Below are 14,736 nucleotides of genomic sequence, written 5' to 3'. Positions count from 1 at the left end.
CAAATCACAAGTAGAAACCCACTATTAGAACCACAATAATAAAATTACTTGTATGAATCCAACAACAAAAGGAAATTAATTATAATGAACCCATAATGCCTTATTATTGTTCATAACTCTCCCTTGTTTCCCATGTTACATAAACAATCCAACAAACACAACAAAACAAGCGACAACCAAATTAGGCGAATATTTGAAAACCCTTTCAAAAGGAATTTGGAACAACAATATCATGATGATGATTTAGTAGATAATCCAATATGAACTGGCTTGAGTGAACACTAAAGTGATGAAGCAAGAATTAAGTGTGTAACAAGTACTGTCAACATGTAATTGTGAAGAAACAAAAAAAGAATGCTTGGCACATAATAAGACCTGGAGCCAACAAGAAGAACAAAGGTTTAATATGAGAAATATGGAAGAAAAAATAATTTAATAGTAAAGAGACCATCTCGACATGTGTAGTTAGATTCAACTGTTAACTTGGGTTATAATCCAATATATGTGGCATTTCAAGGAATAGTTAGGCTAGAAGAATGAGTTATTTATATAGATAAATTGCCCAGTCATTGAAGCCATCAACGAAGAAAAATGAAGTTATTGTTGATCTAATATTTATGTACTCAAAACACTAAAAAAAATCGCCTTCACCATTTTACATTATTTATGTTTGGCGTTGATATGATTTTATACCCATTGGTTGAGCTAAAAATTGGGTGAGTTATATTCATTAAAATATAGCTTATGAATTATCAACTTTGGTTCACTAAAATTTAAAAAATAACAAAAATCAAACCACCATACATTCATATTAAAAAAACCTAGTAAAAGCGTAATGAATAGTTGACATCATTACACTCTTGAATATACTTGATCACCCACATTTACTTCACCACTTACTTGATCATCATCTTATTAACATGTTGCAATAAATCCAATGAGTTCATTTTCAAAAACCTTTTTCTCGTTGGGTGTATAAGGAATATCAAACTACCAACTTTCATTAGAGACAATAAGATGGAAGAAAATTTGTTGACAATGCTTTGGAAGTATAAATCGTTCAACATGATATGTCAACATGTATATACTTATGTCAATAAAATATAATAATTCACTAAGTAGGTCCTGTGTAATGCTTATCTTCCCCCTTTTTTTATTTTCCTTTTTTTTTTTTAAATACACATCTCAAGGAAACCAACGCACTTCGCCTCATACCAAGGTAAATCAGATTATGTAGAAACTTGAATCCTTGTCAACAAAATTGTCAAGTAAGTTATAGAATATACTCATTGGGAGCTCAACATGTCACTTATTGAAATTGAATCTAAGTGGGGAGGATAATGCTCCTTCTTATAATCACCCAAGATAAACCCAATTGACTAAGAGATCTCCTTCTATCAAAAATATCAAACCATTTTCATTTAAAAGTTATGCATCTAAAGGACCTACAATACAACTCAATTAACTCTTGAATGGTGCCAAGATAATAAAGTTGTCCTTCTATTTTGTTTGCATCTCCTGAACTTGCATAAATTATTTTATCAAATGCAATGAACACTCCACAATCACGTATTTTATTTCCTTGATCCACACTCTCTACTCTTATATGATAATCATGCACCCACATCATAGACTATTTTCATACCTTTATGCATAGAAAAATTTCCTATTAAAATTAATAATTATTCTTGAATTTGCAACGATAAATAAATAATTTAACTTAAATGTACCATCAAAAAATGCCTTTTCACATCCAGTTCCTATGTTGTATGCATCTAGATAACTTTCCTTGTTGGATAGACCCAATTTATAAATATGCCCCTTTACCCATGTGTTTTTTTCCTCTATTACTCATTGATCATCACATAATTCTTTAGGGAGTCGAATAGTAGGGTTCAGAGAAAATAGTTGTTCATTAAGAAGCACAACTAGAACCATATATATGTCAAATAGCCATATTACCACTCAAATTCCTTGTTTCTCCATTTGTTTCAAGTCTCTCCCCTTCTAATCACTCCTGGTCATGATCACTATTCCTCATAAATGGAGCATCTACATGCATTCATTTTAGGAATCCAAACACTAAAAATAATAAAAATAAAAAAATCATTAACAATCTATCTCTCGGCCATGCTCCCTTAAGGATATGATTTTCACCTTCCAAACCCTCTAAGTATGTTTATGGAACTCTCTAGGAAGAACATCTATTTACAACTCAACATACTAGCTAAATGAACATCTTTGAACAAATGTACCAAAAGATAAATCTAAGTATATGTTATAGGCCATTTTTTCACATCGATTAGTGATCCTCCTAATGGATCAATCAACATCCTATTCCCACTTGTCACCATATTGCACAAAGCCATAAGCATGTTCCCTTCTTCCCCCAGAGTTTTAACCCTAAATTGCTTCATCTGAACCATTTTGAGGACCAACACTCCCCGTAAGCCTACTGGGGTGCATTCACCTACAGATTTCTCCACTGTGGCCTACATTGGTCACCAACAAGTTGCTCCCCTTTGCACTTGTGTTTGTTCTAGAAATCCAAGAGAATGATCAGGATTCTGAAAGCTTCCCCTTCTAGGAGTTTCCAGAAGTTGTTTCAATTACTTACCTTGGATAAAACATTTGGATCATATCCTTCCCTACTTTGGAGTTTTCACCACTTATCACTTGATCCTATCCCTCCATCAAAGGTGGATCTCTTACCCTAGATTGGTAATTGGATAAGAACTCCCAAGTTACCCTACTTCTCTATATATTCCCAACCTTTTATGTGATTGGGAGTTGGCTTTTGGAGAGTGATTCTGCCCTTATGCTAATGTAGTGAGTGGTTATCATCTCATGAGATTTCGAGTGATTGGAGGTGCATATTGTGACAAGGAAAGCACAAGTCAACAACTTGGAGGATCTCTTCTACAAGATCAATTACTACTTATGGTTGTAATCTCCTTCCATTTATATTAATGCAAGGAATTTATTGTTTTCCTATATGTGATGTTGTTATTTCACTTATTTCAATACCATGTTGATCTATTGAATAAAGTACTTAGATGATATTGCATAGATCTCGTAGTTTCTTGGCTTGTGTTATTTGACTGTGGAGGTACTAATTTTGGCATTCAGAGCTGGAATTGGAGCTTCCAAGCTAAATAAGGAGTGAAATGTGCGAAGGATTCCAAGTAGGCCTCACTCCGTCATCTATTTAATTAAGGAAAAAAATTGTGTTCATTGTCTCTCTGTTATTCTAGGTTAGCCACCGACCTAGGGGAGATACTTTTGTCCACAATCATAAATCTCATATAACAAATTGGTGACTCCACTAGGGAGAGGAGTATTCCATTGGTGGTTTCCTTGTCCATTATGTTTTATTACTTCCTTGACATACCTTTGTTGTATAATCCAACCAAGAATAGACCTAGGAAGTGATTTCATTGATCCTTTTTTTGTAATTTTTGTGTCGGAATCCTCTTTCCCAGGCCCAATGCACCTCATGTGCCTTTGATAGAGCATTACACCTCACCCTGGCCCACTTTGCACCAACGTTGCAACACATTGGTGCCTCTTCTGCACCAGCGTTGGCCCCTATTTTTGCATGAAATTTACCTTGGTTCTTGAGCCTCTCGTTAGCCATCCTACTTCGAGCTAAACCCCTTGAGTCTTCAATATCTTGTGATCTCTCTAAAGCCTCTGTTTGGTTTGAATTTGTTTTGTCTGCCTTTGGTAAGAATTGGATTTTATTTTTCTTTGTTCTTATCATTTGGTCACTTGTAAATTGAGTTTGTTTGATTTCTAGTCGCTTATATGAATTGTTTTTCTAGTCCTCATTCTGAAAAGTGTAATTGTATCAGTAATTGAACATTCACATCTTAGTTTTCTTCATTTTTAAAATTAAGTGTAGTGAAAAGAAAAAAATTCATCAACATTTAAGGTTTTGCATGTGCATTAGCATAGGAACAGTTGCATTGGAAAGGAAATTGCATCTTGCATCTTGTTTGCTACATATAGTGTGTTGCATCTTGATTTTTTATTCCCTTTCTTAGTTAGATTTTCATTGAAAGAGAAAGGATTTATATTCTCTCGTGCTAGATTTTCATTTTAGGATACTCAGGTTATATTCATGGTGAGCCCCAAAACTAAAACAGAATAAAATATAAATAGTAAAATTTATTGAATCAACCTAAGGAGCATTTGTAACATTAACACAAACATTTAGAGGTCTAGGTTAGTGATGTGTTTTGGCATCGTTAAATGTAGGAGTTGGCATTGTTTTCCAGTGTTGCATCCCGAGGGCGAAATATCATTCCACGTATGTGAGTGTATAGGATCATACTCCATGTATCTTTGGGTATACTGGTGGCACTCCACACACATAAAGTATATGGGAATGCTCTCATTGAACGATTACACATTAGGCAACACTACTAAGGACTACACTCCCATGTACCATTGTGTATATTGTGGGAGTCCCCAATATTTTTTTATGCATCCATAGGTAACTGATTTTTCCACCTTATATGCCATGATACACCGAACACACTATTCGAGGAGATTGGTTTCCGTACATTAAGTCCTTCGTTCGCCAAGGTGTATATTGCAGTTCACACCGGCTTGGTAATCCTTTATGCCTAGACTACCCTCTTTTTATTTTATTTTATTTTTTAATAAAATTTATTATCCAACGTGGAAGAACAAAATCCCCCTCCATGTCATTCACATAGAATGAAAAATAAGCCTCCTCTTCCTCCAAAGGCTACTCCTAATTATTGTCCAAAGCATAAGAAAACACAAACTACTGAATCCAAAACATTAGGAGCAATTTCTGGTCCTCCTCCTGATATTGATAAGCCAGAATCATATGTCCCTTTGAGTTCTAAACCCAAGGCTACATCTATTCCTATTGGTGACACAGACACAATTAAAAGAGAAGTCCCTGAAAATTTGTCACTTGAGGTCATTGAATCTAATATACCTGAGTCAGAAACTTTGTTTCCTGAGGTTATTGTACTTGAGGAGCCTCAACCATCTTCACCTGATTCTTTGGGACCTTCCTCTTCTCTTCCTTTGTCTCAAACAAAACCAATATACCTTAGGCCCGACAGTGAACCTCTTCCACATGGACTTCTGAGTATTGAAGAGATCCCTCAAGAAGAGCCTCGTCCTTCTACTCATGTTCATTGGGAAGGACTTTATTTTTATCAAACCAATCCTCTCTCGACTCTTCAACCTTTGACATAATCTCCTTTACCTGATTCTTTGGGCCTACTCGCTGATCTCTCGCGGCAATCTTCATTGGGATTTTTAACCATGACTGGAACTGATTCAAACTCCCATATTGTGTCCACTGCTATGGTTGAGACATCAAGTGTTGCTTCCTCATCTATATTTGTAACATCACCATAAAATCATTTATATGGTGGCCCGTCCATCCCGCTTGGCTATCAGTTATTATTTGGTACATTTTCTGGTGTGGCTTTCAGTCCTTGGACCTCTCCCATGTCATCTAATTCTGGAATAATGTCTGGTACTTCTCTTATGAATGCCACAAAGTATGTTCCTCTTCCTGCACCTACACCTACAATAGAGCAGTAGGTTGGCCCTTACATTAGTGGGAAAATCTACCCTAAACAACCCAGTGTTTGGCAATGTACTCTACCCATTCAACCTGGTTCATTTTGGGGTCGATTGTTGAATCCTCAACCTGTACCATCTTCATCACAAATTCCTACCTGTCCATCATCATCTTAACAAGCTAAAATACATGTGAGTCAACCTTTAAAACCTATTCCAACAGTGTCTAGTTCCCCCTAGATCCTAATTAGTTAACATGTACAAGGTCCCTCACCTTCTCAATCGCTTGTGCAAGGTACTCTTCAAGTTTTGGTAGGTCAAATTATTCAAAATTTGGCGTAGTCTCAATCAAACCTATATCAGGGGGAAATTCAAACCCATATCGGGAAACAATATGGATCACATCAAGTGCCTTTTCAAGTCCAGAAAATACAAACCCAACCATTCTAGCAGCTTTATCGCCATCTTGGGGTTGGGAAACATACTCACCTGTATGCTGGCTATCAGAATACTCCATATTCTGGTAGCCATGTTCCTTATTATCAGAACCCTCCTTACCGAGGAATGAAAGTGCATGTTTCTCAAGCTATCCCTTTATATCCATGCCATCAACCTCCAAACTTTAATCGATCATTTCCTTTTGTGACAACTCTTCAATTACTGGATGTAAATCAACTTACTAATGACCCCATTGCTCATTTTCCATGGTGGATAATTATTCCCACTAAGTTTCCTTATGATATCCCAAAATTCAATGGTAATCTTGGAGAAGACTCATTGACGCATGTTATGACTTATCACCTGTGGTGTTCATCCAACTCCCTTAATAATGATTCCATTCGACTTCATATTTTCCAACGAACACTTATGGGTACCACAACTAAATGGTATATTGAGTTACCTAGAGCGTTGTTTCATGACTTCGGCACTTTAGCCACTACCTTCCTCACACATTTCTAGTTACCCATCAGATATGAAACTGGAATGAAACTATTGACTAACTTCAAACAATCAAACTCTACTCACATTTTGGATCACTATCATGAGTGGAGGCACCATCATCAGTTGATAAAGACTTATGTTTCTAATCAGTTGTTAGCGGAATGGCTTGTCAGATATTTGTTAGTTCCCATAACAAAAGATGTGGCCAAAGGTGGAGTCGTGACTGAAGAGAAAGTTATTGCTCATGCTCAATATTTAGATTTGATTTGCACCCAATTGGGCACGCTCTATGATAAGATACCAAACACTCTGAGACCCTCGAATATTGTTCATCCTCCACCTATTAAAGAATCTCATGTTATCGATGGCATTATAGCTTCTGCCAATTCGTAGTCGACGAGTAAACCAACTAGTATTTCTCTTACCACTCCTACACAAAACCATTAATCTCATCCTCCTGCAGCTTCTACCTCTGAGATAAATTCCATCTCATATGATAAAGGTAAGTCTCAATAGAAACATGGAATCAAGAATAAAGGTAAAGGTAAGAAAAATACATATTCCTCACGGTAGGATAAACAAACAAATTCATCTTCTCATGAGAAAAGAAAGCCTCGGTACCCTTGCTTGATTTGTAATGAGGATCACTTTACACGTTATTTTTTGCACCGCACTGAAGTGAATCAATTTCTTAAATCATCCACTTCTCTCATTGTGCTGACCGACCTGTTTCCCAATTAGGATACTCATATGGTTTCCCAGGATTCTTCTTCTTCTAACACAGTTTTGATGCTTTCCTCCTCAAAGTTGAAATCTGATGTCATGGTGGCCACTCGGAATAAGGACTATGGTAATGTGAATCCACTGGATGGTTAAGCTATTGAACAACCTTCCAGTTCAGCACCACCTTCATCTAATCATTTTCCACCTTCAGTTCCTATGGAAATAACTATCAAGCCTCCAAAGGGTGTTATCCATAATTCTGCTTTCAACCCTTGTTTGAGAGCCGCTCAAAATTACAATGTAGTTGAAGACTTGGCTTAGTCTCCATCAGCTATGTCGACTCTTGAGGTGTTGCAAAAATTCCCCACCCAAAAGAAGGCCTTGTTGTCAGCTATTGGATGTGTGGATCCATCAGATTCCAACCTAGTGGTTTTCTCTCATGAAAACTATACCCCTCGACTTCTGGCTCAGTTAGCTTTTATGATTCAGGTCATTTTCCATGGTAAGAACATTCATCATTCTATTGTGGATGAGGGAGCCTCGACTTGCATCATGTATTTGTCTTGCTGGAAGGTGATTGGTTCACCCCAACTGAGTCAATCAACCACCACATTAAAAGCCTTTGATAGAAGGACATACAAACCTTGTGGGATTTTGAATTCCCTCCAAGTGGAACTAGGGGGAAATGTAGTCTCTACTGAAATAGAAGTTATTGATGGACCTCTGGATTATAATATTATATTGGGACATACATGGTTTTATGCTATGGTTTTCATTGTTTCAACTTACTTCTGAATGATCACCTTTCCTCATAAATGCAAGATCGTAGCCATATATCAACTCACCTTTTTCACCTCTGATTCCAATGTTACTGGAAGTGTCCCTCTTATAGGGTAAGCACTACATTCCTATCAGCATGTCAGAGTTAGTTTGTTGAAGGATTCATTGCTTATGGGAACCTTTTCTCTCCCCCACTTTTGCTTCCCAGATCCTCCCCTTCAGTTGCTTATATCAACATGATATCATCCTCTACGATCTTGGACGATCCGTGGATTGTACCTAACGAAACTGACATCAAAAGTTTTGGAAACCAAATGTCGCTTAGCCCCATTGAGAAAGTTTATGAAGCCATCTATTCGTCTTGTGTGGCCCACACTTTTTATTCGATCAATTGGGTAGATCGATCACTGGATTATGGCATGCCCTCTAATCCTTTCTCATGTATATTCTCTACCAACAAAAGCATCATGGAGATCACGATGTCAGACGACATGTTGTGGGATAAACATCATCATCGTTCCTCCTTCCGATATAACATTGAAGATAATCTCAGTGGTGTATACCTACCTAATTTTGTTGAACCCTTTACGAATTTTGTCTCCATTCATGAGATCGACTCTAAAAATAACCTTTCGAATATTGAAGAAATGATTCCTCTCAATATTTCAATTAAACTAGGAATAGTAAAAAATTTATACATCGAAGCATCTTGTTCTTCATTTGAAATCGAGATTTATCGAGCCCTTTTTCATGAGTTTAGAGATGTCTTTGCCTAGAAATATGAAGAAATGTTAGGTATCGACCCAAACATAGTAGTGCATGAAATCAAGATGTATCCTAATGCCAAACCCGTTTGGCAATGCCTCCATCCAGTCCATCCCAAGAAGGCTATTGGGATAAAAGTTGAAATCGAAAAGCTTCTTCGGGCTAGTTTCATATACCCCATTCCTTTAACTGATTAGGTATTGAACGTTGTCCCTATCATGAATAAACAGGGCACAATCCAAGTATGTGTCGATTATTGAGACATAAATCTCGTTTATCCAATGGACAACTACCCAACCCCGTTTATTGACCATATTGTTTATGAATCCGTTGGCTATGAGATTTATTCATTTATAGATGGATTCTCAGGCTATGATCAAATCAACATTCTCCCAGTGGACCAACTTAAAACTGCATTTATTTCTCCCCATGTTACTTTTGCTTATAGAAAGCTCCCTTTCGGTTAAAATAATGCAGGGCGACATTTCAATGTGCAATGAATTACTCTTTCCATGACATCAATCATATCGTGTAGCCCTATCTGGACAATCTCCTTGCTCAATCCAAGCATCAGGCTGATCACTGCATGCATTCGCGAGCCATTTTTCTCCATTATAGAAATTATAACATTCGACTTAACTCGCACAAATGAGTGTTCTATGTCGGTTCGGGTTGAATTCTTGGTTTCCTCATTTCGAAACAAGGAATTTGTATTGATCCTTTAAATGTACAGACAATCGTTGACTTTATTGTGCCTTCCTCCCTTTTTCAGTTACAAATACTCCAAGGGAAAGCTAACTTCCTAGCAGGTTCATCCCTAACTATGCTAAACTGACCAAAGGATTTATTCACTTACTAAAAAGAGGGATTCCCTTCCATTGGGATGACGCTGTAAAGAAAGCGTTTAATGCCTCGAAAGATGTATTGGTTCAAGTATCTCTCTTATACCCCCCTAATTATCAGCGTGACTATTTCATGTACCGAGTTGCCTCCATCTTGACTATAGCTATGGTGTTTGGTGGGCTCCAGTATTGCAGCAATAATGTTGCAACTTTTGGGACTCCCTTCTTTACTTTTATCAAGTCGGTAGTTCGTAACAAACTTGGAAGCGACGGTGCTATATGCACAAGTACTAGCTCTTTCCACACGTTGTCACTTGATCAGTTGGCACAAGTCCGCTAGGAGCTTAAGCCAAATTATATGAGCTCTCAGAAGAAGATTTTAACTGTGATGGATGAAAGCTAACTCTAAGGAGGATAATCTATTTGCAGAAAGAAACTAAAAGCTGAAAGGAAATGCAAACCCTAGTTTTACCAACTAACCCTATTGGTGCAAGAAAAGAGATGAAAGCTGCTGAAATGGATGTCATTTACTCTTGGAAAGGTAGAATGCATGTGTCTAAGCTACTTCTGAAGTAAAATCTATAAAAAACATCTTTTTGTATTTTTGAGTAATCTTGCAGAATTATTATGCATGTGCTTTAATTGTTTTTGACTATGCAGAGGTTGATTGGCAAAAGGAAATGGAGCGGGCACTTGAAAGAGGTTGTAAAGGTGAGAAGAGGGCCTAAGGGGTCCCTAACACCCTTCTATAGAGTTTCACAGTGATCAGGTCTCAAAAATTTCCCACGTGATCTTCTACAGGAAGTCTGTAGGGGTTCTATAGGATGTTCTACGGGAAGAGCCAAGAGAGGATTTTTGAGGGTTGATGGAGGAAAAACGGTGGGAAAATGGAAATGGAGGTTGGATGAGGCTGTGAAGAGGTCTAAGACCAAGTAGATGAGTCTAGGGAGCGATGAAGACGGTTGGATTTATTCAAGGATGGAGAGGCCAATGCACAAAAATGAAGAAATTAGGTCAAACTGGCAAAGTGTGGTGAATGAAGGGAAGGAATCCAGAATCTAGGGTTGGAGCAGGTGGTGTGAGGAAGGAAGGATAGGAAGGGATGGATTACAGGTGATCTGCACACTATTTCTCCAAACTAATCAAAGAAAGACTAAAAACATCATAGATCTATCTACTTTAACCTATTCTGACCTAAAAACTAGAAATCATGGTGGACAGAAGTTTATTGGTAGAAAATCATGTAAGACAACTATGAAAACTAAGCAAGAACAGATCTAAGCATGTCATCACAACTGGTATCAACTTCCCTAACTAAAAATCTAACACTTGTGATTGCATGGAAAGGCAAAACAGTGTTTTTGTGGCAGCAAGTATGCCTTGGTCTCAGCTCATGGTCCCAAGGAGGGAGAGATGAGATCAAGGATTGCTTGGTGGCCTTTTTGCAGGTATTTTCCTTTACCAAACTATCAAAACAACCTGAAGCATGAAAATCTATTTCAATCATCAAAAGCAACCTAAATAACAAAGCAATATGTTAATTTAAGTAGCAGAAATTATTCTAGGAATGCAACAAAAACATATAAAAGTACACAAAAGGAGGTACTGGAACTTGGATTGGGCCCAACCCCAAGAGATACAACCTCCTAAAAGAAGCTTAGAGCTAATCCAAAGTGAAACTGATCTCCATTACTCAAAAAATAACCATGTCACAAAAAGGTTTACAGCAAAAGCTCGAAAATGAGCTGAAAGGCAGAGTAGCACTAATGTGTGAAAATAAAACTGTTCAAGAGCTAATTTATGAAGGTTGGAAGCCTTCCTACTTATCACCATGAGGACCCCCAACAACCCTCCTTAACTCAAGGGGCTTGGCTGCTCAAAACTATAGGTGATCAGCCACTTCACAAAAGCTGCTCGGTTTCCCTTGGGGATCATCTTCGGTGGGTTGCTGAACTCCGAGCTAATGGTGGAGAACTCGAGGAAGGGGACATTTAGTGCAGGAGACACCCTTCCTACAAATCCTCGGCCTTTTTCCCTCGTATTTGGTTGTCAACTGGCTCATAAATGCTTGACCTTAGTCCAAAAGATGTCCAAAAATCTGCAATTAAGCACGTATTAGACTTCATGGTCAAGTGACTAACCTCATTCATTCAATTAACATAAATATACTCAAAAGCATGCATAAACTATGAAGAATGGTGGATTAATCGAGAATAATAGGCAAAATGAGCCCAACAAGTTACCCATTTTTGGGGCTCATCATCACCCCCTTGCTAAATGTGTTGCTCATCCTCTGAGCAACTAATCCAGCTCATCATCTTTGATTGCTTTGACTGCCTCTCTCACATCCCAGGCTTCCGAGGTGATGACTTCTTCTCGGTCATGGAACCTTGCTTTTCTCTCTACTTCCTCCCATTGCCTATGCTCTCTTTCTTCTTTGACCCCTTCCAGCAGTCCTAAAAGCAATGGAGGACTAAACTTTAGGTTGATCCAATTGGCCTGCAGATTTTTCATTGATTGTTTATAGAGTGTTACTCTTGCCAAGACCTCCCTCATCCTTGTTGGGGAGTGATATTCTCTGATTTTCAGACTGTGGGACAGTGTGTTCCATCTCCTTGTGCAAGCATGAATGCAGTTATCCCCCAATAGTCTTTCCATGTCCTCAAAGTGAGCAATGGCCTGAGCTTGTCTTTCAATGTAATATGGGTGAACCTGGGGGTTGTTGGCAAGTTGCTGATGGGTATACACTAAAGCTAAGGGATCTTTTGGTTCTGCTCTAATCATGAGTGGCTCCTATAGCTCCCTGCCCATAACATTCCGAATTTCTGCTGCCCTCTTTTCCTCATGGTTTAACCAAGAGGCCATGGCCATGAGTTTCACATCCCCCAATGAAGCATTGGGGTCCCACAGATTCATGTTTGGAAGGGCCAAATTGTGTAAATAGAATTCTGATAACTTGGCCTTATCTTCTACTGAGTTGCTGTCACACAAAGCCATGAATTGATGGTAATTCTCAAATGGAATGGTGCCCCTTTGGGCCAAGGTGTTAATTTGGAATTGCAACCATTGATATTTAAGATATAAGGCATATGAATTAGCAGGTTGCCTACATTGTAAGGCTTCTACTGCCCAGCTAGCCATGCAGGCCATTTGGGCCTCTTTCTCTTGCACTTGTTGCTTTAGGGACTGTATTTCCTCTATTGCCTGTGACTCCTTTTCCTATAGCAGTTTTTTTAGCACCTCAACCTCAGCTTGTAGCTTGTACCCTTTCTGTTTTTCATCAGATGCTTCCTTGTCTGGCAGAGGCCTTTCTTGCTACTGTTATTCTCCTAAAATGGAAGGCCTATCTTCCTTATGACTTCCCTGTAGCTGCAACTATTTTCTTAGCAGCTCATTCTCCTCCTGCAGCTGGGCTCTTTTGCAGCTTTCTACATGCCTGACCATGGCCAGTTCTCCTCTTAACTCTTTTAACTTCTCCTCCATGTGGCCTATGTCCTCAATTCCCTTAGATTTGGCAATTTTCATCCATGTGTGTGTTCTGATCCTCTCTTGTTCTAATGCAAGGAAGAGTGGCACAACAAATTTCTGTGGGATGATTTTCCCACCCTCTAATAGGTTGTAGTATGAGCCCAAGCTAGGCTAAGGGCTTGGCTCCAGTACCTCCTCGGTCTTTCCCTCTCCCTGTGATGATTTGGCTATCTTTTCCTCCAATTTCTCGGTCTCTTTTAACTTAGCCAGAGTTTCCTGTAGAGACGTCTCGACTTCCTGTAGAGCTATCTTTGAGTCCATCATCCTAATTCTCTCTCTCTCCAGGTGGAGGTTTTCGGGCTTCCTCGTTCATAGGTGATAGCCATCTTTGAAGGAGACTCTTCTTTTAGTTTAGTTGTTGTGTCTTGAATGACAATTTTCTCTTTTGACTGTGGTTGGGGTCTGCCCACTTTTATCCGTGTGCTCCTTCTTGCTTTAAAGTACATGGAGGTTTGCCTCTTTCTCCTCCCTTTTTGTTTTGGAGGTGTGCTTAAGGTAGCAAGCACAACTGCTGCCTCCCTTGCTAATATCTCAAGTGATTTCTCCTCTTGCTGTTCTTTTTCCCTGCTTCCTGTAGAAATCCCTGTGTCAATTGTTTTTGTTTGTGTTGTTGAGATTTCAGGGTGTGTCTTTTCCTTTTGTTTCTGTGTCCCTGCTTTGGCTGTGGCAGCCTTCATTTGGGCTTTTTCGACCTTCTCTGTTCTACTCTGCATCCTCTTTTCCCGTGGTGTTTTTGCTGTTGTTTCTTCCCCTGTTTTAGGCTCAGAAATTTGGCCCATTTCCCCTTTTTCTTTCTGTTATTTTTGTGCTTGAGTGTCCTGTGTTCCTTCACCATTGGTTTTGTCACCTTCTTCAGTGTGTTCCCCCCCCTCACTACTGGATGAGGTGATGTCTTTGGCCATAATTCTAATATTGTCATCCCTGGACATGTTTCGGAAGATCTCCCAAGGTATGGAGACAATGTAGGTGTGCAAAGCATCTTCCACCAATATTTTGATGAGCCCATGATGGGCCAACTGATCTGGGATCCCTTCATTTAATTTTGTACCACATTCAATTAGTGACTGAAGAAGAAAATAGGGGATGCTCATTTTCTTGTCTGGAGGCAAGTCAATCCCATGCCTTAGTTCACACAGCAACCTAAAATGATATCCATAGATGATGCTAAACCTCCCTTCACATGTGATGTACTTCATGATTTGGAAACTGACTTCACTCCAGAGAGGAGGCAAGCTGGTTCTTCTAACCCCGTTTTTGTCTTCTACAAGATGCTCCGTGGGTAGAAAGAATGACTTCTTAGCAATTTGGCCCAATGATCTCTCTTCTTTTCTCCAAGGGAGCCCCAATGGTAGCCCGGTAACTGCACTGATGAGCTCAGGGGTGATTTCCAAGGTTAAACCTCTAAAACTAACTGTGGCATGTGTTTTTGACTGTGGTCTTAGGGACATTAAAAACTCCTCAGTTATCTCCTCATCATGACCCTAAATTTTGTCAAAGAAGGATATCCAATTTGCTTGGGTGAAAAGGTCGACCACCTCAGGATGCTCGTGCAGTTTGCTAGAGTCTGATGGTTCTTTCCTTA

Source organism: Pinus tabuliformis, chromosome J, assembly GCF_031772625.1.
Source record: "Pinus tabuliformis cultivar Carrire ecotype Pingquan chromosome J, CPIR1, whole genome shotgun sequence".
NCBI classification, from domain to species: Eukaryota; Viridiplantae; Streptophyta; class Pinopsida; order Pinales; family Pinaceae; genus Pinus; species Pinus tabuliformis.
Note: the sequence above shows the minus strand (reverse complement) of the source record.